The sequence below is a fragment of the Tamandua tetradactyla genome, chromosome 1 (genome assembly GCF_023851605.1).
Source record: "Tamandua tetradactyla isolate mTamTet1 chromosome 1, mTamTet1.pri, whole genome shotgun sequence".
In the NCBI taxonomy this organism is placed as follows: Eukaryota; Metazoa; Chordata; class Mammalia; order Pilosa; family Myrmecophagidae; genus Tamandua; species Tamandua tetradactyla.
The window spans coordinates 163,257,820-163,275,904 of record NC_135327.1 but is presented as its reverse complement, the minus strand read 5'-3'; the positions used below and the strand labels follow the sequence as shown (position 1 = coordinate 163,275,904).

The 18,085-nt window shown below is 36.7% G+C and overlaps 1 protein-coding gene and 1 pseudogene across 15 annotated transcripts in view; both read left to right on the top strand.

Annotated features, from left to right (window-relative positions):
* CADPS2 (calcium dependent secretion activator 2) overlaps positions 1-18,085 on the top strand; it is a 617,203-nt gene that overhangs the window by 303,119 nt on the left and 295,999 nt on the right. The gene's annotated exons all lie outside the window — the stretch shown is intronic.
* On the top strand, positions 921-3,779 carry LOC143679413 (cyclin-J pseudogene; annotated as a pseudogene).

Here is an 18,085-nt window from a genome sequence, read left to right as displayed (position 1 = left end):
CAACATGAAAAAATGCCCTCATGTCAGTTAAGAGAGGAAAGCATTCTTTGGTTGTCATACATTTACTATCAAGATTGGTTTTGTTTCTCATTTCATGTCACTGAAGATTTCTATCTGCTTTGGTAAAATGTAGCTGTCAAAGGGTCATGAACACTGTTTAGAGCGTTCCACAATTGTTGACGGTAACTTTGCAGCCGTGTCTTCAGTGTTGGCACCATATTAATGCATTATGTGCTGGGCATTCAACTATGACCTGTTTTCCAGCTGTAGAATTGTAATTCAGTGAGGGACACCCAGTAAAACTGACATGTGCATCAGACAAAGACAGAGCATTTGTAAACAGAATGCAATTTTATATTCTTGGCATTCTTTCATGTATAGGAAAATATGAGTTTATAAAAATGTCTTGGAACCCTTTGCATGTCCTCTGCGGTGAGAAAGGAATGCAGAGAATAGTTTCTATAAATCAGAGTATTCAAACAGCCTTTCTGAACTGGAGATCCAGATGGAGTGAGAGCCAAAAATGCTCTGCTCTTTCATGCCTCTATGTAAGCACATGGAGCATCCCCTGGCATTTCTCTGCCTAAGAACTCTGATTAATGATTCAAGACCCATTTCCTCTTGCTGAAGGTTTTATACTCTAGTTAATCTAAGCATATTCTTTTCTTTATTAGCACTTTTTACTTAAAGATAGTATGATAATGTTGCAATGCATTGAGACTATCTCAATTTTTATATTCATTGTAATGAATGGTTAAACATAGATTTATAGGAAAAGTGTTCATTTTTACTTTTCAAAAGATCGCTTACACTATGCTGCAGAGAATAGTGTCTGTTTATAAGTATACATACATTATTAAACAGATTTTTTTTTTCAAATAGGTAACTGTATAAAATAAAATGGTAATAGTCATGCTAAAATGAAGATTGGAATTCTTCTGAGGTACAAAATATTTCCAATGTATGCTATATACCTCCTAATACATTTAAGTGAAGTAATTCCCACTGATAAGAATTGAACTATGTTTTTTTTCCTTGCTTGGTCCTTTTGGTGGTTTGGAGTGATGTACCCCAGGAAAAAAAAATGTTCTTAAACTTAATCCATTCCTGTGGATGTGAACTCATTGTAAATAGAACTGTTGACAAGGTTACTTCAGTTAAGATATGGCCCAATTCAGTTAGAACAGGTCTTAATCCTATTACTGGAGTCCTTTTTAAGTGAAATAAAACTTAGACAGAGAGAACAAAAGCCACAGGAAGCAAGAAGCTGAAGGTCAGGGAACCCAGAAGGGAAGGAAGAGGCCAGGAGAGGCTGAAGGGACAAGGAGTTCCAGTAGCCAGCTCCAGAACACATCTTTGGGAAGACAGCAGTACCTTGATGGTTGATGCCTTGATCTTGGATAACTCCTAACCTCAAAAACACAAGTTAGTAAAAAAGTCCCCTTGTTAATGGGCGATGCAAACATCCTGGCATTGGTCCCAGCTTTGCAGCCAGCTGTCTACATCATGAGCGAGGACAGCTAGCCGTTGATATTCATTAAGTGCTTTGGTACAAGGAGCTGAAGTTACTCCTACAAAGGCCAGTCCCCTCAGCTAAGTCTCAAGTGATATCTTGCTGACTTGATTGACATTGTGAGCAATTGCTTCATGCTCTATCCTTCTGTCCAGCATCTTGCTGTCTATTTGCTGGACCTGTTTATGGATCGCTATGACAGCTCTATCTAGCAGCTGCATTTAGTTGTATTTTCTTGTCTCCTTTTAGCAAGTTAAGTTTGAAGAAAAAGAAGGTAGTGTGCCTAAGTCGGAACAGCTCAACAGCCTGGGTTGTATAACTAATATGAATCTAGTATTAACAAAACAAAATTTGCTACATATGGAGCTATTATTATCAGAAACCTTTCAGTGGAACCTCTGTGTTATGAGAGCTGCCCATTTCATCAAATATTATCTCTCTGAAGCAGTATATAAAACAGATCTTCATGATGGCTAGCAAATGATTTGTTTGGGAAAAACTAATTCCACATACTTATGTGGATTGCTTTCTAGAAGTATCTGCTTGTTTGAAACTATCATGTACCCAAGAAAAGTCCTGTTTTATCCTGATCCAATCTTGTGGGGGCAGCCATTTCTTTTAATCCCGATTCATTACTGTAGGGAGGAAACTTTTGATTATATTGTCTCTACAGAGACATCACACCTCCAGTTGTAGGTATGACCTTTTGAATAGTTGGAGATGTGATTCCACCCATTCAAAGTGGCTCTTAATTAGTTTATTGGAGTCCTTTAAGAGAGGAAATATTTAGGAGAAACCTCAGATGCAATTGTAGACACAGATGTTTGGAAATGCAGATGTAAATGCTTGGAGAACAGTTACTTCAGAGCTGACAGAGAGATGGATGTCTGGAGATGCTTGAAGTGCTGACAGTGAGGGCAGATGCCAAGATGTGGGCAGAACCCAGCAGATATCACCATGTGCCTTCCAATGAGATGCTAAGCCAGCCAGAACCCAGGGATGTGTCCCGGAGGAGCTAAATGAAGGCCCACACAGATGCTTAGAGAAGAAACCACTGGCATCAGAAACCGGAAGCAATGGAACCAGGAACAAGGACCAGCAGACACCAGCCACTTACCTTCCCAGCTTACAGAGGTGTTCCTAACTGCATCAACCTTTCTTGAGTAAAAAGGTTGAGTAAAAAAAAAGTAAAGTTGGTACCTTACTTTGGACATTTTCATGGCCTTAGAACTCTAAACTTGTAGCTTATTAAAATTCCCTTTTTAAAAGCCATTCCATTTCTGGTATATTACATTCTGGCAACTTAGCAAACTAATACAGTCTCTTTGCAAGATTATGCCTTTCTAAATTATGCACCTTCTTTAGTAGCTGTTGCATGTGTGGCTTCTTCAAGAATTTACTTCATCTTTCTCCAATGTGGCCTACAAGACTGCATTGTCTTACTGCTTACTCCTGGAATTGCATTGAACACTCATGATAATGGTGTGAATGAAGCAAACAAACAGAAGGGACAAACAGGACCTCAGTCAGCACAAGTAAGTGTGCTCCAGACATCCCCTCAGCCCTCAAGGCCAGTTCACTTTCAGCAACCTCAGTATCTCCATCAAGTGTATCAGACCTCACTGCAGTATTGTCATCCTGTATCAGAACAAGCAAGCTGTCAGGAGATCATATCTACTACACACACCTCATCTTACGATCACAGACATGTCCTCCTGCTTCCAAACTAGTGTTCAGGGCCTTGGGCACATGCACACTGGTGTGAGAATGTCACTAGTGATACCATGATTCAAACCCTATCTAAGTGTTTCTTATAACCAGAGTTATCAGATAAGTGGGCATTCCCCTTGCGTTGCTCCATGTTTTGGTTTGAGAGGTGATGGTAATACAAAACAGACTGTTTCGTGACTTGAAGCTCTGGAGCAAGCTTTAAACTCTTCAAAAGAAAGGGAGCCAAATGGCTTCAAAACACTTCAGATACCAGCTCCAGGAAGATTGACTAACCCTTTCAGTGCACCAAGAATACTAGGAGGATTGAGCAAATACTTTAATATTGTACATATCAAATTTTATTACAATAAATCCCTGTATGGCAAAGATTCTAGCTGATGGTATTTCAAAAATATTCAGTGTAGCAGCAAATTTAGACAAACTCCAATTCACTCTATGGAGATTTGACCTGTGGTGGGCTCTGGCCTAATGTTGACATCTGTGTCAAAGACTAATGTTTACGTGTGGACTTGTCAAGCAGTCTTTTATGAAGAAAAGTTACAGTATTAACTTTTGAAGAGATCCTTTTTTTATTCTTCAATTTTGAGTTACATTTTTGATCAACAGATGATTTTTTGACTAAATTTATACTCATAAATTGCTGTGTTATACCAATCTGAATAGTAAAAGCAAGAAACTTTTAAATGATTCTATATAATTTCCAATCACAAATAGTATAGGTGTCTGGATTTATGAACAAACGTGAAGGGTGGAGTAGATCTCTTGAAATCATGCTCATGTTTTTTTGTTTGTTTTTTCCCTAAGTAATAAGCCGCAAATCTTTAGATTAAAATTATGTTTAACTCAGGGAATTTGTACTACTTAGAAACACTTTACTTGGGTATGTTATAATATGAACTACCTTTATAACTGCAGGCTAAAATATTCCTGCTAGGATATGTTTTCAAATGAGAACATAACATTGTAGTGTTGAATGAAATGGTAATTTCTATGATTCATAATGCATATATACATTTTGCATTTCACAGTGCAATCAATAATCTATACCCAGATTTGCTAGTATTCAAAAAAGTTTTTTCAAGGGAAGACTTACTATAAAATGTCAACACTAGAATAAAGTTCCATAGGTTTATTTTGGAGTTGAGTGTGGCCAGGGTAGTTCTCAGGTTGTGCTAGAGCAGCACTTTGTCCTGTTATGTGGAAGGCAGGCATTAGACATTAGGAACAACATTTGAATCCATCTAGTCAGTCTAAGCAGGGAAAGGTGCTGACTACTAAATTTCAGTAGCTACTTTCATTGACTTGGCCCCAGAAATACCCTGGGCCATTTTACTATCCTGGTAATGAGTGAAAACAGCAGTAATAGTCATTACAGCCAGGGCAATTGCAGGGTAAAGAGTTTGGGGGAATAAATTTAAAGAGTGAAAAAAACAGGAAGTCATTGTAATAAACTGTATACATTGTGCTCTTATCAGTGGGAGAAAGGAGATGAAGTGAAGGGGAGCTTTCTGGTTTAAAAGTAAGGTGTGTCTTTTTGTTTGTGTGTGTGTGTGTGTGTGTTTTTAAAGATAGCACTTGAATAGAAGGGACTCTGCATAGCAGGTATGTGACTGCCATGATATGCATTGAAGACAGGCTTATTATAAAGATGTGGGTATGCAGCAGGAGTCTCAGCAGTCAAGCCTGTAAGGGATGGGGCTCGACACAGTAACAGACTGATCTGCATGGCTCTAGTGGATGAGTGTCCATGGCTGGCTTCTGCCAGCATGAATGCTTAAAGAAAAATCTTTTCCTTAAAAGGATTGTAAATTCTACAGTTAAGTACATTGGGCACGATGTGGTTTTATTAGACTGGCAGATGAATAAATAAAACAGAACAAAAACAACAAAAAATGAAAATACTCAGGTAAGAAAAATACTCATGGCAGTTTTCAAAAATGAAAATTGTGTTTTGAAGGTATCATCACTTCCTCTTTAGAGAGGGCTGCGGATTGGATTTTGGTAGTTTTTAACCTAAAAAAGCTTGAATTATTTTGGGGAAAATGAGTTCAAAAAAGAATCTTTCACATTCAGAACCCAGCAACCTGGAGTCGATTGTCAGTATTTTAACTACCTCAATACTGTGAATGTAAAATATTGGGATAGAGAGCCCAACTTGTAAAAACAACCGGTTCCTGTGGTAATTTAATGTATTGTCAAATGCTTTAATTGATTGATTTAAATGTCATTCTTGTTATAGAATAGTAGACCTTTAAAAAAAAGCTTATTAATAATGCTTTCCCAATTTATATTTTTAAAAGGCAAAAAATAATGGGTTGATTGTGGGGGGTGCAGGAAGGGGGTAAAATAAAACAATTGGTTACTGTTGCTGCATACCCGGAGTGAGGTGGGTTGGGATGCTTGGAGAGCAAGAACTGTTTTAAAACATTAGGTTTCAGTATAAATACAGCTCACAACTGCTAGCTTTAGGGGGTGGGGGAGTTATATGAGTTTTGTTTTACTAAATTTATTAATTAGTCTTTAAGATAGCTTTTTTTTTCTTTTGAGATTCTTGGACCATCAATAAATGTGCACTGTGAATGATTAATGATGTGTGTAAAGGGCTTTACCAAAGCCCATTAAATAAACAGTACTCAGTATAGACTGCAAACCAATGTGTATCTGTTAGGACATTAATTGCAAATCGTGAGTATACTGGTAAAGTCTACACCAGTGGCATTAGATGACTGCTACGTACTTAATTTTCAAATAAAACTGGTTTTCAGTAAAAAAGAAAAAAATCCCATTGTTTAAACCAACCCATTGCATGGCATTTGCTTGAGTAGCTAAGGAAACTAAAATAGTCATGCTTTTTGATTTATATATTAAATAACTATTTCATATTTATATAAATCTGAAATAAATGGATTTTAAACATAAACCACCTAAGTGACAATTTTCTCTAAATTACTCTTAACATCAGTGACAGTGATGTTCCTCCTTATATTTTCTTTATGATATGCTTTGTCTATAGGTTTTTTAGTGGACCAATCCCAAGCTGATTGTTTTTAAGTTAATACAGTTTTTTAAGTCACTATTCCTAAGCCTTCCTGTTTAGCAAAGAGTATAGCTTTAAATAAATCTAAAGTATTAATAAGTATGAGGTAACTTTTGAAGAATGAGATACATTATTCATGGTAATTTCTCCTTTCTCTATGAAATTGAAGAAAGCTCTTTTAAGTATAGAAGCACTGTTACATAAAATATACACTGCAATGTTTTTCCTTAATTCTTATATTGTTTTCTTTAGAAAATATGTGTTATGTAAATTTAGTTTTTTTTTTTCACTTAAGCGTCATCCAGATTAAAACTATAGGCTCTGGAAACATTACTACAAAAATATTGGCATAACATTGTTTAAAGAATTTTTGAAAGTTGGGAAGACACATGTATTTTTAAATTGTTTTGCTTTTAAAAGAAACTTGACATAAGATTACCAAAAGAAACCACACTGGTGGCAAAAGAAGTAAAAGTGAAGAATTAGGCAATTGTGAGAAAAATAACACATTTGTTTTCCTGGCTCAGATTTCCTTATTACATAAAATGCAAAATGGATTTGGTTGGCAAAGATTTAAAATCTTTTGGCTTATAAAATAGCAAAATTTTACCTGGAGCAAGTTTGTGAAATGCTCAGTGTGTTCTAATGTTTAATCTTCCTCTTTTTGCCATAACATAGCTTTACTGGCAGATGGCAACATTTGGACTATATTGAATTTGGCAAACTCTCATAAGAATTTTTAAAAATTTTTAATGTGAAAAAAAAATCACAAAGTTCACTTAGCTTTGCCAAAATGGTAGAGACTAAATATTCTACATTTTCCTTATTTTTTGTGCCCTGTATTACCTCATATTTAGGAAGGGTAAATATCCAGTAGAAAAAAGTTAAACAATATTCATTCTCTACTGACATCTTAAGAGGGGTTTAAAAACTTAACCTATCAAAAAAAAAAAAAACTTAACCTATCACCTTTCACGTTTCAAAATTATTTTCCTGAAGTAGCATCTTGTGTTTTTGTTAAAGCAAAATGTAGATATACTTATTTAAACATCTGTCAACTGAGAAATGACAAAGTGAACTGCAGAGCAACAGAAAGCATTTATTTGGGGTCTTAGAATTGTAATTCACAGAACACAGATTCAGGTGCAACCCAAATTGGGGGTAGTGGTCACGCAAGGATATCTAAAGAAGAAACAAAGAGTAGTTAATTAGGGTGGGGCTCTTTAGAAATAAGTTTTGTTTTCCCAGAAAGGGAGGTGTTCTGTAAGTTTTTAGGTTTTGCTTACAACAAAATTTACCTGGGGTGGGGTAGGGGGGGAGGCTTAAGGGCTGCTCCACAAGCACTGCTCTCTGCCCCTATTTTGAGTCTCTTAGCCTGAGTTACTGCACTTTGTTTTATTTCTTTTCACATGTCGAACTTTGCCTGATGGTTCTTTCTCACATCACATCCAGTTATTTATTTTTGGCATGCAGTTTCAGATTACTTTGTTCTCATGTTCTCTCAGCAAACACAGTGTTTTGGGTGATGACCACAGGTCCAGCTTCTAGGGGGAAAGTCTCATTAGTTTTTGTTGTAAATAAGAGCCTTGGTAAATAGGACCCAAATAGACATACATTATTCTAAGTTCAGCACCAAAAGAATTCACGCCTAGGCAAAGTATTGGTAGACTTCCATTCTAAGCACTCACCCTACTAACAGTAGGACTAAATTATCAATGGCTTAGAGTAAGCATCCTGATTTCTGCTGCAAACTCATTTAAATTGCTTAAGTAACAATTTCGGGAAGGCTCAGAGCAGGTTTGTGGACTTGGATGATTAGTCAGTTTTGTGTTGAAATTTAGTGACAGATGGACTTGTTTCTCCCATAGTCAGACAGATTGGAGACTACATCAAGAATTCATCATTCAGATTTTCTTGGATATATCTATTAATCTTTAATGGTTCAGTTTTTCAGAAAAGGTCCCCAACCTAGCTAGTGACCTTTGCTGTTTTCCCTCAGTTGGTGGGATCTTTAGATAGAAAGAGAAAATGTGTTTACACCAAGCTGAGCTTGGCTTTCTTGCTTTGACTCCATGGGGCTGCTCTTTCTGTTTGTAAAGAGGTTCATTCTTTTACTTAGCTACCGCTTGTGTTGTTTTGCTTTGTTTTCTTTCCATCATGTAACTTGTGGTGACCCAGATGAAAGTACTATCCATTTTATAATCACCCTTTTCTTAAAATCAGTCCAAAGATATAATAATCAAACAGCATACTCTTATAGATTGATCAGAAATGTTCATAGTTTTGTGGCATCATTTATGTAAAGTAAGATCTGTTTCAAGGAGGATAATTAATGTGATCAAGGAGTATTTATCCATATGGCAAGGATGAGCAAGAATTTCACAATGAAACAATCATTCACTCCCATTTGGTAGGAGATAGATACAATTTATCTGTATTATTTAAATAAATATTTAAATAGTTCATATTTTATATATGTTGTCCATACTAAAAGAAACTTTTACAATAGATCAATACTTGCGAAAGAATAGAAAGAAATAACTTTCAGCTTCAGAAGGCAATTACTAAAAGAAATTCTACAATTGAGTTATCCAAATGGATACTAGGCAACCTTGTCCTTCTCTGTCTGGATATCTTCCTTTGGATACTTTATAGACTCTTCAGATTCAGCACATTCAAATGAAGAACACTTATCTTTCACTTTTAAACACACTCCTCTTTTTCACTATGGAGAGTAAATAGTACCTCTTTTTTACTGTGGAGAGTAAATAGTATCTCTCTCCACAGAGTGGTCCAAGCCAGACACCTGGGCACTTGTAATCCCTTCCTGTCTCTGATTGCCCCCCCCCCATCCAATTCCTGCTGATTCTGCCTACGTAATGCCAACAAGCTATTTCCTTTCCCAGATCTTTGTTGTTGGCACCTTGGTTTGGACCCTCACTAGGTTTAATTCAGGAGACACTATAAGATCTTTCTGCCTCCATTTTTTCTTCCACTTCTGTCTGATTTCCAATACAAATGTTATTATATTATTTCCCTCGACATGTTTAGTCTTCCCTTTGCCTTCAGGGTGAACTCCTACGTGAAAGATTCTGCATTATCTGACTCCCACTTACTTGACCTTACTGCTTACATCTCTCCAGCTTAGATTCTATACCCTACAGTTCTTCTGAGCAGAAGTATTTTGCTGGGAGTGATTTTCAACTGCAGAACTGTCCCCCTACATTTCAGGTCATTAAGCTTCCCAGCCTCTTCCCACACACATTTCCTAGCAGGACGAGATACCATCCCTAGGGAGGACTGCTGTCTACCCTCCTGGGCCTCATTAATGTGGCTGCTTTCCTTTCATTCTATACCTAGCTACCCTTCCTTTTCCTTGAAAACTCAGTTTCAGGTGCTCTCCTCTGTCAAACTTTCTCTGAGCTTACCCTACCTTCTCCCTGGAGGGCTTCCTGACGGTCTTGTATACCTTCCATGGAACTTCTCACTCTGTGTTGTCTCTCTCTTTGTCTGCCATCCCCACAGATTATGAACTCTGCAGGTTTGTTCAGCAGTGTATCCCAGTATCTGGCTGAGTAATTGTCCTCTGTTTGAGGAAGCATATGTTCCCAAAAACTGATTGATTTGATTCCCAATAGATTCTCTTGAATCTATTAAGGAAGTATCAGTAAGAATAATTCATCTATAGTGAGAATACTGATTAACCAAAACTAGACATGCCCAGAAAACTAGATATGTACTGCTTAGCCTTCTAGTATTAATGCATGAGAAAGTAAAATATTGCCTTGAATGGACTTAATAGCAGCTGGGAGTAAATTGTCACCCTAATTTCCACGCACCACACGGTTAAATACAATCTAAGTCTCGTTGTAGAAATCACTTTCTGTGACCCAACTCTTCCTTTACAAATTGAGAATGATACAATGCTAATGTCTCATCTTACACATCTGGAACTGTTTGTGCAGCAACAAAAACGTTATATATTATTAAAATCTCCACTGTAAATCACATGGAGTTGCTTGGAGAAACTACTACTCATATTTAAGTTGACATTTTAATGTTCCTAAAGCTTCTGTAATATTCTAATTTTAAAAACATGGGAGATACTTTTTAGAAGATTATCTTTGTGGCAAAGGTAAAATATTCTTACTTAACCAGATACACAGCTCTGCTTATTCAGTTAATATTTTTCTACCAATATTATTTATGTCAAACTTTTATATATGTAAATAAGAACTAACAAGGCAGCGGTATATGTATATCATACATCATATATCTATATGAGATTATATGTAAATATGTAATCTCAGAAACAGAAGTTGTTATAGCTTCAAAATGTCTACCCAAGCAACAAAATTTTGTCTGTTTTTATGAGTGTTTTAGCATCCTTGGCTGCTCAAGCAAATACCACACAGTGGGTGGGCTTAAACAATTGGAATTTTTGCTCACAGTTTTGAGGTTAGAAAGAGTCCACATCAAGGAGGTGTTTTCTTCCCAAAGACAGGCCTTCTGGGGCTGGCTGCCAGTGATCCCTTGTCCTCAGCTCCTCTGTCACATGGCGGTGCGAATGGTGGCCTTTCCCTTCTCTACCTGCGTCTGTTAACCTTCAGCCTCTTGCTCCTGTGACTTTCTATCTGAATTTCATTCTGCTTTCAAAGGACTCCAGTTATAGGATTAAGAACCATCCTGATTGAATCAAGTCACACCTTAACCAAAGGAACCTCATCAAAATGTCCTGCCTACAATGGGTTCACATTCACAGGAACAGATTGAGTTTAAGAACATATTTTTCTAGAGTACATACTCTAAACTACCACTGTAAACAAATGTCATTTTTGTGCTCATAGGACCCAGATAATGTTTCATCTTCTAAAACCATATTACTGCCTTTTCAAAAAAATATCTCCACATTTGTCTTTGTCGCAAGTTCTGTATATGTGCATTGAATGCGGTTTTTTGTTGTTGTTGTTGTTCTTTGTGTTTTGTTCACATGGGAACAAAACCTAGGTCTCCAGCATGGCAGGCAAGAACTCTGCCTGCTGAGCCACAGTGGCCCACCCCCACTGAGTGTGTTTTACCTGATTGAATTGGAATACAAATCCACATTTACATTTTGTGATTTTTCCCATGTTATAAACACTATCAGACATTATTTTAATTAGTTAACTTAATGTTTGTGAGGCATTAAAATAGAAATTGCAGATGAACTGTTTTCTAACTCTTTAAGGTTAACATTTTATTTTAGACTATGGCACCTTAGTATTTTGTTTGTTTTTCTTTTATTTCAGGAAAAGAATAGATAGTTTTTGTTGCCTCCTATGGAACGGAGCTCAAAGGATATTAAGGAATGATGTGAAAGAAAGACAGACGGGATTAGGGGGTCTGAAGCTTAACAATAACAAACAAGTTTATTCTTAACTAGTTCCTGCTTATATACTGCAGGGTTTACGTGACTAAAAGCATGCGTACATTTCGTGACAAAACAGAGTGCCTACTTTTCAGTATATTACTCTCTACATACAAGAGATAGCTAACAAGGCCTTGGAGTTTAAGAAAACACTAACATTCTCTCCCTCTCAGACTGTCCTCCAATAAAGCAGATAAGTCTCCACAGTTTACTGCTGAAGCCACTCTGAAGCCAGTTGCTCCCAATAAATTCCGCAGGTTTTCCATTAACCCTGGCTCCTGCAAGTTTTAGAGAATAAAACTATCAGATTCATCTCATATAGAAATTTATGATTACTACTTAAGCATTTAATTCTTGAGAGGTATTTTCTAATCATTCACTATTTAAGCAGGGTGCAGATGTAATGACATATACAGATGATAGGGCAAAAAAAGAACAAAACTGTAAATGGGGAAAAAATGTAAGCACCAAAATACTTAAACAAAAATAAAGTTTCAAAAAAATTTAAATCTTTATTTGACCCATTTTTAAAAAGACACTTGTTACTCACTGAAGCACTTTGCCTAAAGAATGTGAACTTCTTCACATTTAGGACAGAGAAATTGGTAAGAAATTAGCCATATTCTCAGGTAAGCATACCTAAAATAAATGCATGTGTTGTTTATCGGTCTTGGAAAATCTGATATGTAGTTATTCACTTGGGTTATAGAATCTTTCTAAATCACTACAAATATGCTAAAATTACTTATTGTGATACCATATCATTTTAAAATTCAGAAGTGGTTTTTAACATCGGGTGACTGTTCTGACTGCCCTTTGAGTTGGTTAAATTATCCCTAAAAACTGTTAGTCTGAAACTATTGAACTGTTTTGTGTTTATTTTATCAATGGCAATCTGGTCTAGAGCTGTCATAGGTACAACTTGTGCAATTGTCTAATGTGGTGATCATTTCAACCCAGTGTCTGATCTATCACAGTTCCCCTCCTGTGTTTAATGCAGTAAATATACTGTCAACACTTAGTCACCCAGCTATGTGATTCTCTTCACAGTCCCTTAAGAAGTAATTGAAATAAAGTAAAAGACATCATTTGTTCATTCATTCCAGAAAACCTATTGAGCACTACTCTGTGCCAAGACTGCACAGGTGCCAGGGCTGAGATGACCAGCAACAGACATGGCTCTGGCAAATAGAGCTTGTAGTCTAAAGGGCAAAATAGAGCATAACAACCAAGAACTCTAAGAACCTATAGTCGCAAACTAGATAACTGCTCTGAGAGACAGGAATATGATCCTATGCAAATATATAACAAAAATACATTTAGCTTATTTTGGGGAACATCCAGTGGCACAGGTGGACATGGCTAGGAAGACTTTCTGAAAAAAATAATGCTTGAGCTATCAATAGAAAGAGAAGTTGTAGTTAACCAGGAAATGGCAGGGGATGGTGGGGTAGCAGAGAATAGACATCACTAGTGGAGGAACAGACCACTGCAAATGTCCTATGGTAGGAGCCTCTTGTATGGGAATGGATTAAAAGTGGGAATGGTCATGATGAGACTTGAAGTGTAAACAGGGGTAAACTCAGCGTTGAGGACCATGTAAAGGATGTTAATCCTCATTCCAGCATCTTGTTCTCTTATCTTATATCTTATATTTTCTTATATTTCTGCATCTTATATTTTCTCTTTGACCCTTTCTCATCTTCTATGATAGCAACCACAGTGTACTTAGAGATTTTGATTTTGATTACTGACAGAAGAATTTTTTAGTGCCTCTCAGAGCTGTAAAGTCATTCTAGAGAAGAGAAAAAGGAATTGCTTTTGTATTCTAGAGTTTGGTGGGAAAGAGATGTGGTAATTGAATTATTATTCCTAATCCCCATTCCTGTAGGTGTGAACCCACTATCAATATGATCTCACGAAGATGTTATTTTAGTTAAACCATGGTCCGACTCAATGAGGATAGACCTTAACCCGGATTACTGGAGTCCATTATAAACAAAATAATTTCAATCATAGGGAGAAAAGACTACCAGGAAAAGCCATAGTCAGCGGAGAAAGTAAAGGGCAGGTCCATGTGACAGGAAAGCCAAGGAACCCAAAGATTGTGGCAAGCAACACTGAAATGCTAAGCAACCCCAGGAAAATCATGCCTTATAACCTTGAGACAAATTCCAGTTGTTTAAGCTAACCCATTGTGTGGTATTTGTCATGGCAGCCTGACACACTAAGACAGGAGCCATTTATGAAGATAGCCTGTGTATAAAACATCAGCTTTGCTCCTCTCCTCCTGTCATTGCAGGAAGCTAGTTAATCATTCATCATTGGCTACTCTGGCTTTGTAGTTGGATGGTGCATATCACAAATTTCCTAATCTTGCTTCTTAGATTACCTTAGCCCTTTTCTCCTATGTCTCTTTTCACTGGCTTATTGTTTTCTGATCTTCTCATCCTAAATTGTCTTTTTTAGATTATACCCAGTCTAGATTATCTGTCTGTTCTTTCCAGCACCATACACTGCCCTTCATATATCATCACATCCCTATTGTTCAATGGACTTCCCCAAAACCTCAAAACTACAAACAAGAACTCTATTGGCCTGGTTCTTGGTTCTGGTCATTTTAGTCAACTCTGTCCTGCAACCATTCTTTACATTTCATGATTACTACCACTTCATTAAAATAAGGTTCTATTGATAATCATGGTAATTTAAGGGCACAGTTAATGAAGGAAAAATAAAGATTCAGACTCTACATGTGCCAATCAAAACATAGGAAGAGACTTGCAAGTAGAGCTTGAATTTAAGAGAGTGAAATTCATTTCTAGACTATGCTTCCAACAGTAAATCAATGACTGAAGTACTACCTGGAGTCTAAGTTTCTTGACTGACCAAGACAGTCAAGTAATTAGACTAAAGTATATGATATCATTTGTTCATTCATTCAAAAAAAACCTATTGAGCACTACTTGGTGCCAACCACTGCACAGGTGCTTTGTACCACCACAAAGTAATATGAGGATTGAAATTTTAACTTTCTCTAATTTGGAGATTCTTTTAAAACAGAACTTGTAAAGATTTAATAAAGATTTCAGAACTTCTGAATTTCTTAGATATGTTAGCATTTGATACATTCCCCCTAATGCTTCCTACCTCAAAATTGGTTACCATGACTACATGAAAATAATTGTGCCTGTATTCACAAATGGGAGAGTCCATGAAGCCAAAGCATGGGTTAGCCATATTTTATGGAGCTAATGCAGCACTAATGGACTTCCCCAAAACCAAAAACTACAAACAAAATCTCTATTACCAAATAATAGGAATAAAACCTAGATTGTTTCAGGACATGTCTTCTACCATGCTTAAATAATACATTTTCTGCCCCTTTACACACAAAGTAGAATGTAGGATCACTCACATGTCTCCTCTTTCATTTCTGAGAAGCTGATGTGGGAATGCAGTCAGGGATTGGTTATTGATATCTGTCCTGACAACAGGGAATTATGAACAAGGTTTTATTTCATATGCCTTCTAATTTGTCAGACATTGTCAGATATTTCACTTATTGATTGCGCTTATTCTGAGTAGTTATGTGAGGTAGGATTCATTAGCATTCCTACTTTCTAAAAATATTTTTTTAAGAAATCTTCACATACATACATTCCATACATGTGTACAATCAGTGGCTCACAATATCATCACATAGTTGTGTATTCATCACCGTGGTCATTTTTTAAAACACTAGCATCACTCCAGAAAAAGAAATAAAAAGAAAAAAGAAAAAACTCATAATACCATATACCTTACCCTTCCCTCTCATTGACCACTACTATTTCCATCTACTTAATGTATCATACCCTTTGTCCCCCCATTATTAACTTATTTTTAAATTTTTTTCGTATTTTTTTCCATATTTTTTTTCACTCATCTGTCCATATTCTGGAGAAAAGGAGCATCAGACACAAGATTTTCACATCACACAGTCATATTGTAAATGTTATATCTTTATACAATTGTCTTCAAGAATCAAGTCTACTGGAACATAGCTCAACTGTTTCAGGTACTTCTTTGCAGCCACTCCAATATACCATAAACTAAAAAGGGTTATCTATATAATACATGAGAATAACCTCCAGGATAACCTTTCAACTCTGTTTGAAATCTCTCTGTCACTGAAACTTTATTTTGTTTCAATTCTCTCTTCCCCCTTTTGGTCAAGAAGGCTTTCTCAATGCCTGATGTCAGGCCCTGACTCGTCCTGACAGATCGATCCCATGTTGCCAGGGAGGTTTACACCCCTGAGAGTCATGTCCCACGTGAGAGGGAGGATAGTGAGTCCATCTGCTGAGTTGGCTTAGAGAGAGAGAGAGGCCATATCTGAGCAATAAAAGAGGTTCTCTGGGGCTCACTCTTAGGCCTAATTTCTAGTAGGTTTAGCCTATCCTTTGCATGAATAAGTTTCATACAGGCAAACCCCAGTATCGAGGGGTCAGCCCATTGATTTGGCTGTCCCCACTGCTTTCAAGAAAATCAGAAATTCTCCAAATGAAGAAGGTAAATATTTCCTCCTTTCTCCCCAGTCCCCCAAGGGGACTTTGCAAATACTTTTTTATTCACTGCCTAAATTACTCTGGGATATATCAAGGTATCACACTAACCTGGAGAAACAATCAAGATCTCACACACTATTCAAGATTCCATGTGCTTATGGTGTTCAACTAAACTGACCATACAAGTTAAATTAGGAAATATACTACCCAAAATATGAATTTTGCACCCATAAACATCTCTCCCTTTAGACTCACATAGAAGTTGAAGTTTTAAAATATGGATGATATCATTCTTTACCCTTATTTCTGATCTACCTTAGTCCTAACCAGATCAGCTTCATTCATATCTCTATTTAAAGTCTGGTCACTTTTTCACTTTTTTAAACAGTTCCTGTATAGGGTAGTGCTGACTTTCATAGCTTCAGAGCTCTAACTCTGAGTCTCAGGTGTCACATAATTACCCAAAGTTTCTGGGAACAACAATGTTATATTCAAACAGCTCAGTATCTCAGAGTTTAGAATTGACAGCTATACCTCCTGAATATATGTGACTGCTGTGAGAGCTTAACAATCTAGGACCCTGTATAATAGGCCCCAACCTGATAACCCATGCTTTCAACTTTAGTTCATCAAGTTTTTATATTATAGTTAGTCCATATGATTGAGGCATGATAATATTTGTCTTTTTGTTCCTGACATTTCATTCAATATACAGTCCTTAAAATTCATTCACCTAGTTGCATGCCTTACCCTACTTTCTTAATAAGAAAACAGGCCTTCAAAAAATTTGACATACCTAAAGTAACTCAGTACTGGTTTTCTATCCCAGTCCTCTTAGATCCTAAGTCCATATTCTTTCTACTATATCATATTCTTCTCTCTTGAATATTTAATTTGTACCTATTATATTCAGAGCTCAGAGGTAGTTGCAACTGTAGTTTCTAACAGATCATAAACATAGAAAGCTAATGCGATAGATTATCATCTACCTTAAAACGAAGGCCATCGTGCAAGTTTTCTCAATGCGGTCATATTTATTTGCATGCCTTACATATCCCACAAGCCTGAGTTCCTGGAGGCCAGAATCTGTATTCCTACATATTTGTATTCTTAGCATCTAGCCTGTGCTGGGCACATACTAGATGATTATTAAAAATCATTTCAGAGATTCTACAAATTTGAACAGAATTACAGAAAGTATTTTTATTTAAATGTTTCCCAGATACCAGCGAGGCAGATGTCGGAGCATGTAGATCACACCCCTGATTTCTATCTCTTTTACAACCTTAAGAGAACTCCCATTATCTAATGAATGTCAACATTTTTTTTCCAAGCAATCATTTTAAAGATCATTATATTTTAAAAGCATGTCTGTGCAGCATTTATGCTCCAAGGTAATTCATAATTAATTACTGGCCATTTGAAATCCCTCACAAGTGGGGATTTCTTTCAGGAAACACACAGGGTTGGGTCCCTGAGAGCCAGAAGTAGTGAGTCTGTGAAAATTAGCAAACCCTGCTACTTAACCAGATTTCTTCTGTGGCTCTTTATGACAGTGTCACCTCTATGCAATATATACAATGCTGTACTCCACTAGATGCTCCTGGGACTGGTTCGCGGCCCCCTGATATGTTTTGTGTACTTTAATATTTGCTTACCTCTGTCCCTTGCTTCTTGCCCTTGTCAGATGACTGAATGCTTTTTGTCTATCTTCACAAACCCCTCAGAAATGGTGTCAGGTAATTCCATCCTCTCTGGCAACCAGGAGGCTTGTGTAATTCATTAACTTCTCCTATTGCTCCTTTATTATTTCTATGTGGTTGAAAATTTCTTTTGTTTGGTCTAAA